Source organism: Asparagus officinalis, chromosome 8 (genome assembly GCF_001876935.1).
Source record: "Asparagus officinalis chromosome 8, Aspof.V1, whole genome shotgun sequence".
NCBI classification, from domain to species: domain Eukaryota; kingdom Viridiplantae; phylum Streptophyta; class Magnoliopsida; order Asparagales; family Asparagaceae; genus Asparagus; species Asparagus officinalis.
In genome coordinates, this window is record NC_033801.1 from 76559295 (window position 1) to 76572915 (window position 13621).

The 13621-nt window shown below is 37.5% G+C and overlaps 2 long non-coding RNA genes across 12 annotated transcripts; one reads left to right on the forward strand and one right to left on the reverse strand.

Moving 5' to 3' along the window:
• LOC109822070 lies at positions 161–8831 on the reverse strand. 11 transcript variants are annotated; one of them, XR_002242010.1, is made up of 5 exons: positions 7767–8831; positions 7416–7502; positions 6309–6490; positions 5595–5864; positions 5288–5459 (listed from the first exon to the last, which is right to left on the reverse strand). It is a non-coding gene; the product is annotated as an uncharacterized LOC109822070 (long non-coding RNA). The 11 variants fall into 11 exon arrangements; XR_002242012.1 differs by having other exon boundaries at positions 5595–5777; positions 6292–6490; XR_002242009.1 differs by having other exon boundaries at positions 6292–6490.
• LOC109820389 lies at positions 11812–13317 on the forward strand. The gene is made up of 2 exons (XR_002241833.1): positions 11812–11941; positions 12870–13317. It is a non-coding gene; the product is annotated as an uncharacterized LOC109820389 (long non-coding RNA).

Here is a 13621-nt window from a genome sequence, read left to right on the forward strand (position 1 = left end):
TCCCGATTGCCTCACCAAGGAGAACAACGTGGGGTTAAAAGGACCAATTTGCAAATTTCCAAAAAAAATAGACTAATTTGTAAATTTCCAGAAAAAAATGGCTCACCGGCATAAGAGGGAGGCGCGCCATCAGTCGGCATGGTAGAGGATCGACCCCTCGCCATACGGGACATAGAAACCTGCAAGGTAAATTGAAGGATTAGATCTAAAAAAAAGAAAAATCTCATTTTTACCCCAAAAAAGGCAAGTTTGAGGCATCAAATCACACCCTCAACCCTTATATGTGACCCCGCGACTCCATACACTAGATCAAACACGAAATAGATCAAGATGACGGATGATTTACCTGAAGAAAAGCCCAAAATCCAATAAAGGCGAGACCTTTAAGGAAACTTGAACCACACGCTCGAGGGGCCTGAGAGAAACTTTTTATTTGGAGATTTTGGGAGATTCCTCAGTCCAAGATTCAAAGGAAAGCCAGATCTAAGACAAATATCAAGGTTTGAAAGAGAATGGGTGCTCGAGGGAAGAGGAATCAAGAGGAGAGGGGGAGGGGTTCGGTCGGCCCTAGGGAGAAGAGGAAGAAAAAAAAAGAGAAAAAAAAAAAGAAAAAAAAAACCCCTTTTATAGCCTTGAACCAGATCTGGCTGAACCAGACCAGACCAGTGGCTGCACCAACCAGCCAGATTGAGCCAGAATGAGCCCAGGAATGAGCCAGAATGAGCCAAAATTGAGCCAGATTTGAGCTGGCCTGGACCCAGACCGAATTGAGCAAATTGAGCCAGATTGAACTAAGAATGAGCAGTCTGAAGCCAAATTGAACAGTTTGAATCCAAATTTGAGATCGATTCAAATTGGAGCTGGGATTAAGCATTGAAAAGACTTTGTCCAAACCACGGTTACAGTCCTTCAACCTATTGAACCCTCTACCATATTTTGGCAAGGGTCGGACAGAATTTTTTGACCCAATACGTGCCTTTATTAGGACATTTTTTTGGCGCCGGTTCAGGATTATTCGCAACCTTAAAGAATACTCCAATAAGGTATAGAGTATAACTATTCCCTCTTTCCTTGTTGCAGCAAGTTTTGGAAGAAATATTTTATCTTTTTTTATTTGATTTTTTTTTTTATTTTTTTTTTTTTTTTTATTTTTTTCTAAAAATATTCTTAAGGATAACTCAACATACTTCCCAGGAGTAGTATGAAGTATAAACTAGACCTCCCGCTCCAAACTCCTTAAGAGCTTAGAAACGTTGTAGACTCCAAATACTTACGAGTTATAAACTGTGTTAAACGCCGGCACCCCACCGCGTCACAATGAGATTCAAAGCGCGTCAACCGGGTGCGGTCAATTTCATGCTTGAAGCACTAACTCGAGCTAAAAAGCCAGGAAATCAAGAATCGACTTCAAATTCAAAATTCCGACAAACTGTCAGGCAATAAATGTAGCACCGGAACCCTCTCAAGCATTCGACAAAGCACCGAATAGCCTGGATGATTGAAGGAATCGAGAATAGAAGCTATTCCAAGAGCCCGTTACACCGATTGAAGGTTGGGACAGTCATATCCAAAGTATTCCAGACTCCTCTATAAAAGAACGAGACTGGAAAACTTTGGAGGGGGTATCTGTAGGCATATAAAATTGCTTATAGGTCCCTTGACACGGTTCAACACGAACTAATGAACCATCAGGCGACGTATCTAAGCACGAACGTCAGTCCACAACACCGAAGCCAAGTGACACGCAACGAAGCGGATTAACAAGGCTACGAAGCTGACAAACCGCACGTGAACGACGGAATGAATCCACTCGCGTGCGGAATCAAATCAACGGTCCAGAGAGTCAACGAGTCATCCAACCATATAACGGATTCGAACTCAGACACCAAAAACCGAGCCACCTCAGGGTGGCTCGGCCAAGGCCGAGCCACCCCAGGGTGGCTCGGCATGAGCCGAGCCACCCTGAGGTGGCCGCCCAGATCTGTGCCAAATGCACAGATCTGGTTGCCTATAAATAGGCGGGGTCATTCATCATTTTGGGGGACTTTTGGAAGAACTTTTGGAGAGCCGAAACTCTGCCGGATTGAGACCTCATCTTGGAGTTTTTGAAGGCTTGAAGACTTGGACGTTCGGATCTGATTCTCGGCGAGCACCCGCATCACAAAAAAGGCAGGAGTTTGAGGGGATCAAGATCTCAGATCTACGTTGTTACACTCCGGATCAAAGCTTGGTCTTTGATCCCGAGATTCGAGCGATTGTTTCCTTGGTGAAATAATCCCTCCGGCTATTATTTCCTTGGTGAAATAATACCCGTTATACTGCGTAGATCTGTCCGGATCTAGATCGCGCGGTGGTCTACGGCAAACAACCCCGGCGCAGGCAAACAACCCACGCAAGCGAGTGACCGAATAACAGGAGCTCGCGATTTGTTCACAAGGAGAAAAAGTTGTAATTTTTGATTTTCTTTATTTTTGATTTTCATTGTAACCGGATCTAAAAAAGACCGGATCTTCTGTAACCGAAAGACTGTTATTCAAGATAGCAATGACATCAATGAAGAAAGCAACGATTTTCCCCGCGAACAATTCTTAGCCGAAGTCTCATTGACCACATCATATTTTAAATCTTGAGTTAAACAAGATCTAATCACACCACACGCTGTTCTATTCATCTTTTTCCAAACCTTCTTCTCGATGTCGTTCGGTTTTCCGTCCAACTCTAATGTGTCTTCCAACTTTTATGTATCGAGCACATCCAAGACTTCACATCTCTAAAGACCAAAATTATTTGTGTCATTAAACTTCTCCACATCTATCTTCATAGAGTGGATATTCAAACTTTGGACGGTCTTCACGCTGGAAGTATCCTCTACAACTCCTTCTTTCTCGACTATCTTTCTCAAAGCACCAACAAACCAAAGCAGAGCAAACAAAGAATAGATCCAAAATTAAAAAAAGATAGAGTCTTTACCAAAAAGATCCCATATTTATCACCAAACGAAGCCCTAGACGAGTCTTCAAAACGGTCTACTCTTCCAAATAGCCCAAGCATAACCCGAGCTCTGATACCACTTATTATGCGTACGAAAACCACAAAACCAAACCGATGTGCTTCGAGGAACCAAAACAAATGAACGCCAAGAGAGAAAGACCAAACAATGCAAAATAACGACATAAACTTAAATAACCAATTTTAACGTGGTTCGACAAGTTACCTACATCCACAGGGCAAGAAGGGGATAGAGTTTTTACTAATAGAGAAGAAAAGTACAAACTGAGATTACAAAATCACACAAACTCACTAACAAAGCTCTAATTCTCTCCAAAAAAACCTAACCAATACTTCCAGAAAATACCTCTTTTATGTGCTCCAAATATCCTCTTCGCTGCTCGCCAAACCTAAAACATGTTACTATATATATAAAAATCCTAAAACCAAAAGCATACTAGGAATTCTAAAATCAAAATCAAAGTAGATTAGAAATCCTAATAACTTATTACCAAAACAGATTAGGAATCTTGTTACCAAAACAGGTTAGGAATCCCAATAACCTGTTACCAAAACATATTAGGAATCCCAATAACCTATTACCAAAATAAATTAAAAAATATATTAGGAACTTGTTATTCAACAGGACGATGGTAGAGGAGAGGATTATTGGAGGTTGAGAGAGAGAGAAAGAGAGATATTAATGAAGACATGATTCTTGTTCCAACTTTCAGGGTTGAGAGGTTGAAAAAGTTTGCTTGGAAAAGAAAAGGTATTGCTCAAGACAGAAAGAACACAGTAAAAAGATTTTAACGAGGGAAGGGATTGAGAAGCTATCTTAAGGTCACACAGAATGAAGCGTTCAAATAGTATGCGAAGCAACTTGTTTGGAAAGATGGAAAATGTAACAGTAGTTAGTTCATCTGAAATTTCAATAGATTCAAAGTTTTTTTAATTTTTAATTTATTATTGAGAATTAGTATGAAGAACTTTTGCAGAAATCTGATATAGATATATATATAGATATGTATATTTTTGTAAGGAATTGCTGAGAGTAGGAATTGGTTGTTACAGATTTTTTTAAAGAAAGTAATTAAATAATGGGAAAAATGTCAAGTGGCCATTTCAATGGTAAGATATTTAATATAGTGTGTGTGTATATGAGCTTGTCTTTCCCTTCTTGATTCTCTCTTCAACTTAAAAATATGAAATCATTTTTTTTAATTTCAAACAGAATATATGGAACGAATGTAGTCGGCAATAAATATTTAGGATAATGCTTTGTTGTTGTTTTTAGAATCACCTCTTCTAGATTCTCTCTTCAACTTAAAAAGATGAAATCATTTTTTATTTTTAAATTGAATATATATGGCTGACACCAAACATTTAGGAGAAATACTTTGTTGTTGTTATTATTGTTATATATAATGACTGTATCATATAGTATAAGATACACTAAAAAATTTGTGTGAGTATATCTCCTTTCTTTTTCTCTTTGACTCCAATAATTCGTCTCCTCATCGATGGCAACTAAGTAAAACGGACTGATATGTGTCCCATGTTTAAGCATAGATGTGAACACTACAAGAAATTACATCTTTAACGAAGGGATTTTCGTTAAAGAGCTAAAAACTTTCGTTATTGTATGCTAACGACGGGGAAAAAATCCCTTCGTTACCCGTCGTTGAAGCCCTCTTCGCTAAAGGGTCACGAAGGGATATACTACCCGTCGTTATAGAGTCGATAACGACGGAACATATTACCATCGTTAATATTTACGACGATAATTATCACCGTCGTTACCATCAGTGATGGGGATATTTTCCCGTCGTTACCATCAATGACGAGAATATTTTTCCGTCGTTACCATTAGTTACAGTGATATTTTCCCTTCGTTGAAGACTAATTAATGATGGTTGAATACCGTCGTAAAAGTCCTCATAATGGGTAATTAGTAACCCATCAACAACGGTGTTTTCCCTTCGTTGATTAACAAAATACGATTTATAAAACCGTCATTGTAGACTATAAATTTCTAATATACATTAATAATATTTTTTTCATTCATAGGCAACTGTCATATTATTCTCAACCTCACACTAAGATTCTCAACACAAATATATTAAAAATACCTAATAATAAATAAAAGGGAAAATAAAAACTCCATTCATTAATAACATCAATAAATAAAATTCCACCATCCTCAAATATTCAATACTAATAACAAGAGTTAATATCCTAATTATTCCAAAGAAAAATACATGAAACTATCTAAAACAAATTAAAATAATAGTTTGGGAAAGACACATTCTTTCATCTCTAATCATCGTCAAAAGAAGACTCGAGCTACCCCCTCCTAATCTTGCATGGATAGCCTAAAAAATAATAGTTTGGGAAAGACACATTCTTTCATCTCTAATCATCGTCAAAAGAAGACTCGAGCTACCCCCTCCTAATCTTGCATGGATAGCCTAAAATTTTTTTTAAAAAAATCACATAATTAAGAAATATCAATTAAGCAAATATTATCTTATTAAGTAAAAAATCACATTTTTAGTACAAGTAGTCAATATAAAAATATATAAGAGATTTTACAAAAAAATTACCTAGTCCTACACATGTTCTCGAGTTTGAGAAGTCAATGAAGGTGATTGCCTAAAAAAAAGTTATTGCATAGCTTTCACTTGTGACTTCAACTCAGACATCCTTTATTATTGTTACTCCTGCTCATCTAAGCGTTGTTGAAGCATCTAATTCTTTCTCTTTTCTTCTATAACACGTCCTTTGTTCTGTACAATCTTGAGACCTTTTAGCAACTTTTATTCGATGAGTGGCAACAGCATAACGAGCAGACATTTGATTTGGCTCTAGCTTTGCTGCTTATACAAACATGAGAATGTAGCAACAAAAATCTAAGGACCAGGACAACAAACTCTCATGATATTCAAGCCTAAGGAATAAATTTTATGCATAAACCTTCCATTGCATAGATACCAAATGGACTATATTGCATAACAAGAGAAAGAATATAACATTTGTCAGATATCCCACAAATAAACAAATGCTATAACTATCATGATGTTGACCAAGTTCTACATCTTATACAACTTAGTTAGCAGGTGGAAAAGATGCAGAGAAAAAATAAGGTGCTCCACCATGTTTCTTGAACCCAAGTAACTAGAGCTATGAACGATGGATCAAAATCTTATCAGGACTTATTACTAATAACATTAAATATCAACACCTAATTATCAGTTTTCTCCAATAACATTAAGAAAATGTTCATGGATTAAGGAACTTTACAGAAGAAAAGCATATACCTGCTCCAAGCACTTCTTTGCATTCCTATAATCACCGACCACTTGGTATGCATTTGCAAGGTTCATCCATAATGGGCCAGCTTTAGGATCAGCTCTCAGCGTTGCAAGTAAGCAATCTTTAGCAACAGTTCCAACTTCAACTTTTTGTACATAAGCCCCTTCTCCTGCATTAGCTCCTGGACCTAGAAGTTGAACAAAAGATTAGAATGTTTCAGTGTATACTCAATTGTCATTTTGAAGAAACTATCTCAGTTTACTCTCTATTATCATTTTTTAAAAACTATCCCGGTTTCCCAAGTATCCTTTCTACTGCTGTTTTTATATTACTTGGTAATACTAATTCTGTTATTGACAAAATAGCTCTCACACGCAGAAAGAATAGAATTTGTTCAAATGACACCAATAAGAAATCTACAGTTTATGTTAGTAACTGACAATGCAGCCAAAGAGAGATATTTGTCAATCCAGAAACAAAATATGGGAAATCTTACATGTTTCAGCAAAGAAAAGTTTGCATAAAGACAAGGAGCTTTAGCAAATGTAAGTTAATTTCATCTTACATGTTTCAGCAAAGAAAAGTTTGCATAAAGACAAGGAGCTTTAGCAAATGTAAGTTAATTTCTCAATGGATATAAAGGAAGTGCAATATGAGACAGTTAAGAAAAAATATAATGTGATTAAAATGCAAGGGACAAGTTATAAACTTGTACTGTCCTAAGATGAGGACACGAGAACCCACGGTAAAAATGATGATATTATAAACATCAAATTTCAGCAAATTTACAATACTAACACTACAATGGCATTTTAACTCCATATATTAGGGTCATACTTGGAATGACAGATCCATATTTGCATAAGATGACAACAACATAGTTGATCAGAGCAGCAAGATGGTTTTGATCTTTCAGAAGCAGATCTTGAAAACATTTAGCTGAAAGCTCAAGTTTGCCACTGAAAATATATAGTCATCAAATCATTCATACAAAAAATCAGAAAGAAAAGACCTATGGAAGACATAATAAAGACATATCAAATCATTCATACAAAAAATCAGAAAGAAAAGACCTATGGAAGACATAATAAAGACATTGTTCAACCACTAACCTTAGTTAATCTAAGTAAATAAACTCTAGCAGCTAGAGAAGTGTAATCGTCCCATTTCCGTTTTCTAGAGGACGTCACGAAGAAGTCCTATAGATAGATAACGTAGAGCATCAACTTTGCGTTCAGGCTATTCAAAACACAATTGCATTCTTGGAAAATGATAATTACAGAGGAAAATAAGTGACAGAACTAGATATACAGTTTGTAGGCTATGTAAATACATAATTAAGATATAATTATTGGTTGGAAACAGAGGACGAACTCGCAAGAGGGTCCATGAAATAACCTTGACAAGATAGCTAGAAAGCAAACATTACACTGAAGTCTGAATGCTGAAAAAGAGAGATTCACCTGAGTCAAAGGTTGATGAGAAGCTCCTCTATTCAAATCATCACCATCCTCATCATAAGCTGTACAATGGACACCAAAAAAGCAATTCCATCAGCCATCTTATTTACATAAAATTATGTTTTGACATATAATACTTCTTATAATCCACCAACAAGAACATCAACGAGATAACATAACATAAAAGCTTTGTGTATGTAACAAATCAAACATATTATTATACCATTTACCATGTAATCTAAGCTAAATTACTCAGGAGCAGAAATATAATACCATGTAAGGACTAGGCCTTCCAGCTTTGATATCAATATCATTCAACGAAGCAAAATCAGATGGCCCAGTCGAAATGTTGTAATCCACCGCCCCATGCATCAGAGTTTGTGGCATCAGAGTCTTGGCTGGAGTCTATAATGGAGTCTAAGAATAACAAGCAAGCAATTCCTCAACCGAAAAAATCCCTATTAAAGTGATATGGAGATAATATTTTTACATAGATACCACAAAACCACCATATTTGCAATTTTACAACCCAAATCTATATACTTGCTAATTAAACCCCCACCCGGCTACCCATTGAGTTAAGATACCTCTTACATTCCTAATTCTTTGCGGTCATGCTAACTCAATATGATATATTAGCGCGAAATTTATCAAATATCTAGACTTGGTGGGTAAATTTACAAATATGGTTGGTATGTAGATGTAAATACCCCCCAATTGACATTCAATTCACCAGCGAGGGATCACCGGAGGAAACAACATCTCGGCCGTAGGCATCTCATACTCCTCGTACAGAACATTCAGATCTCTAACCGGTCGGTCGGGACCCACCGACCCGTGGACATGCTGCCATTCAAAATTCCCTGACATGACTATCGATTGCATCACCTTCGTCTCCCACAGCTACAAGATTTTCATTATGAAAAACCCAAGAATGACAACAGAAGGGACCAAATCTAGGGTTTAAGGAAGAAAGATTACCGCTTGGAGCTCGCTGAGGACCGCATCGCCGCGTCTTCTCCTCCATCGCAGTGGTTCCTCCGGCCGCGTAGGCAGCGCCTGGAGCGGCTGGGCCGACCAGAAGGGCAGGGCGAAGGCACAGGCAGCGGAGACGCCGAGGCGGTCCTGGAGGTAGTCGACGAGGTGGCGGGCCTCCTCCAGGGTGAGGGAGGAGATCTGGGAGCCAAGGTCTTCAATTTTAGGGAAGACAAAGGTGATGAGGGAAGGAGGACGGGGCGGAGAACGGAGGTGAAAGGTGGGGGGGAAGGAGTTTGGGGATGGGATGAGATTGAAGAGGAAGGAGAGACGACGAAAAGAGTTGGTGGGGTTGGACTTCGACAGGGTAGATAAGGGAGGTGGAGGGGGTTAGGGATTTGAGAGGGTGCGGTGATGAAAATTTTGGGGATGAATTTTTTGGCGGTGGGATGAAAATTTTGGGGAGAGCGGAGAAAGAAAACTTATTAGCCCCGTCGCCAATAATCAGTTTTTTACCGGTGGCAATAACTACGGTATCAGAATCAAATCAACGAAGGGATTAGAAAACCGTTATCCCATCTCATATTGTTATTTTAATAATTGTGATAACTTGATGAAGGGTTTTAAAACCGTTGTTATTTTACACACATTAATGACAGTCAACTGGTCCCTTCACTAATTTTGGTCATTGAATATCAGATTTCTTGTAGTCGATGAACACGGTAGGATCATCTCCCAGAAGGCAAAATGTGCGTTGTGCGGCCAGGTTTTTCAAGCTCATCATAAGAGCATCACTAACCATCTCAAACGTCATATAGAAAAACATAACAAAGGCCAGAATCTTTAATGTGATATCTGATAGTCTATGTTTTCCCAATCCTCCTCTTCTGGTACCCTCGGTAGTTGGAATTATGATGCTGCCCGAGCTAGGAAATACGTAATCAGGTTTATTGTTCTTAAAAACCTGCCTTTTAAATTAGTAGAAAATGATGAATTTGAAGATTTGTTTAGAGATGGTTTTTATCCCGCATTTACAAAATTTTCTCGTCAAACCTGGATTTTGGGGAAGACGGAGGCGCAGAGGGGAGGAGGACAGGGCGGCGAACGGAGGTGAAAGGGGGGGGGAAGGAGTTTGGGGATGAGATGAGATTGAAGAGGAAGGAGAGATGACGAAAAGAGTTGGTGGGGTTGGACTTCGACGGGGTAGATAAGGGAGGTGGAGGGGCTTAGGGATTTGAGAGGGTGCGGTGATGAAATTTTTGGGGATGAATTTTTTGGCGGTGGGATGAAATTTTTGGGGAGAGCGGAGAAAGAAAACTTATTGGCCCCGTCGCCAATAATCAGTTTTTTACCGGTGCCAATAACTACGGTATTAGAATCAAATCAACGAAGGGATTAGAAAACCGTTATCCCATCTCATATTGTTATTTTAATAATTGTGATAACTTGATGAAGGGCTTTAAATCGTCGTTATTTTACACACATTAATGACGGTCAACTGGTCCATTCACTAATTTTGGTCGTTAAATATCAGATTTTTTGTAGTGGAATATAGCAAAAAATCTAACAAACTCTACAGGGGATACCAAAGTGTGATAAGATTGAAACTTGGAGAACCAAAATATTTTAAAAAATATTTTGAAATATCAAATTAAAAATTGGATCAGACTTTTGCAAAGTGTCGTCGATTTGTAAAGAGACAAATAAAAAGGTGGGAGAAAGAAATAGAGATATGAGAAATAGCAGGTGGAGAGTGTGCATTTTGTGTGCTATGCTACAATAGTAAGAGGGGAAATTGTTAGACTTGGTTAACCAATGAATCGGAAATGCGGAATTAAAATGTTACCGATTTAAAGCATTCCAGGATCTTTATCGCCATCGGCCAGATTCACACTCCACGATAATCACCGTCAAACTCCCGTTTATAGTGAGAAAACAGAGATGTAATTCATAGCTCTAATGCCTCTCTAACTCTCTTGTTTTGATGGCTATATTTTCATAGTCAATCTTTTGAATTCTCGGGTTACTGTTCACGAGAAATTTTTTTTCTGTTCACCTAAAAGAGGGAGACTTTTTGTGGGCTTTAATTTTGGGTATAGTTAGTTGCTATAACTACCCATGATGGAGGGATTATACGATTATGGGTGTAACCACACTTCTCACTTCCTACAGAAATATTACATATTAATGAGCTAACTGATGGGGTAATGAGCTAACTGATGGGGCGTGCAACCTGTGTTATGCTACAGAAACCAGAGGGCAAAAATAGGTTCACTGGCTATAGATCCCCCCCTCCAAATAAGGCGAGAAAAATTTTATTGTTCAAACCAAACTTGTAAAGATTCCTAGGCACACCCAGGCCCAAAACACCACTATGAAATAAACATGTTACTCAGCAACAATGAAAAACCTAGTAGCTGGAACAAAACTGAAAATCTCTATTCACAAGTATACATCAAGAAACAGCAACCTCAAACGCCATTCACACCAACTTTGGATTCTGCATCAAATATGCAGCTTTGCCAATTTACATTAAACATACATCAATTTTCTGAAATTATCAATTTACACTAAACAAACACCAATTTTCTCTAAAAACGGAAGTTTGGCACGGAGAATTGTCCATGATTCCTCTGAGTTTACTTACGCTCACAGTGTTTTTTTGTTAAAGAAATATAGACAGATACGACATAGACGCATCTTTTTCTCATTAGCGGTACAATATAGACTATTAAATAGTAAATAAAAATTTATATTAGATAAAGAATAAAAAATGAATAGATGGTCGGTTTGTTCTTTTCAGTTTAAGCTGCGACTTGATCAACGAAAGCTTCACGGAACAAAAAATATCCATCCATCTTTCTAGTTGCCAGATAACGTATATCCAAGTCCCAATTGCGCAAATCACTTTGCTCTTAGAAAATTGAAGTGCAAAAACTTTCGACTCTCTTCGTACATTCTCGAAAGAAAGCAACAAAACATCTTGGATAAGGTTACAATTTTGTTCTTATTTGGAGTCATAAGCTGCCTCCATAGTCTAGTATATATTAAAGTGATGGCCAATTTCATGACAATGCCTTTGAGCTCTGCAATATATATCATGGAGATGGTATCAACTGTGCTCCACGACTGGATTTCTTCTGTTGTGATAAAGGCGGATTTAATTGCCAACTCTCTACGGATATGAAGCACGAATCCCGGCTGTACTCTTGCTGATCTCTAGCTCTTGCAAATCTTCCTATGTTCTTCTCTTTGGTTTTCTTTCTTTATCTTTTTTTTTGTGTTATTAATACTTCTTCCATGTCAAATTCTTAAATTTGAATGATTGTTTTTATTGATATTAGTTCATGTAAAGCATATCAAACCTCTAAAATTACAGTGAGATTCATAATCTCATGCTCTTAATATATTGCATTCTTTCATAGGCAGCAATTTGGGCTCGCGGAGCGACGTTTCTTTTATATTTTTCACCCGTTTTAAAAATTCGTGGCCAATAAAATTTAAAACTGGATTAATCTAATATTATGTTAAATGTTCCAGCTACTGCTCCAAAAACATGAAGTTACAATAAAAATTGAAGGTAATAATTTTATTCTCAAAAATTTCATAGCCATGTCCATGCTCTGCTTTCCATTATAATCGTCCATAAAGTAATTGTAAGCATCTCTTGACTTGATTTGTTTTTCTTTGGCTTACTTTCCCTGGAAGGTTCAATTATTGGGAATGCAGCGAATTTCAATTGGTACATGCACCAAAAGAAAAGACAAATTCTTTCAAAAAAGAAAAAGAAAAAGAAAAGAAAAATCAAGTCAAGAGATGCTTCCATAGAAGACATTGGTGCATGACTCCTGTCAATGTCTGAGGTGCAAGGTTATGTTGGTGGCTACGTCATTTGGAAATATGTGAATATTGCTGTCTTTATTATATACGCATATATTTATTCATTATTGTTCATATATTTATTCATTATTGTTCATTCTTTCTTAACTTTTTTCTCTCCCCTCTTGTACATCTTGGCAACGAAACTGATATTTCTTACAATTGTGGAAACTTTACTATTAATTTGGACTATTTTATCCAGATTTGGATTCTCTCTACTATTTTTAAGAGAAATTGTTGATTATTTAATAGATGCTAATGGACAATTGTTGAAAAAGACGCGGAACAGGAAAAACTCTGGTCAGTCGACAGATAGAAGTTATTAGTCGTCCGATACGTGCACACTGCAGGAACGGAAAAACGTCACACTGGACAGTCAACCGATGAATCCATATCGATCGACCGATGAAGACCTACTGGTCGACTGATGGCTTCCTATCAGTCAATCAATAGCGGGCAAAATAGATATATTTGTTTCCCAGTCTGTTTTAGTTTAGAGTTTTATATATTAAAGGCACGTTTTGTTAGGGGTTTATCATCAGAGAGAGGGTTATTATCAGATACTTTTGAGCACTTTGAGAGGGAGAATTTTGATGGTGAGTGAGATCTTGTTGGTTAGGGTTATTGTGATTGTTTGCGAGTTGTAATCCATTGTATTTATTCTCCATATAGTAAAATCTCCCCATCCTCTTTCTGTGGACGTAGGAAAAACTTGCTGAACCACGTATATCTATGTGTTTGTGATTAATTTTGATTGTTTTATTGTGAATTGTGCTAGTGGTGTTCTTTGTTCGTTGTTTATCGACTCGTTGTGGTTTGAGTCTGCTTCCGCTAGGCGTAACAATTGGTATCAGAGCTCTAGAGTTTCAGATCTAGGGTTTGATTTTGGTGGAGGAAAATTTGGTGTTGGAAGCTTGGATTTTTAAGATCTAGGTTTCGGTGGAGATTGCATTGCAGAGTTTCCATTAGAGATCTCACATTCCTTGTGTGGTTGGGAGATTGTT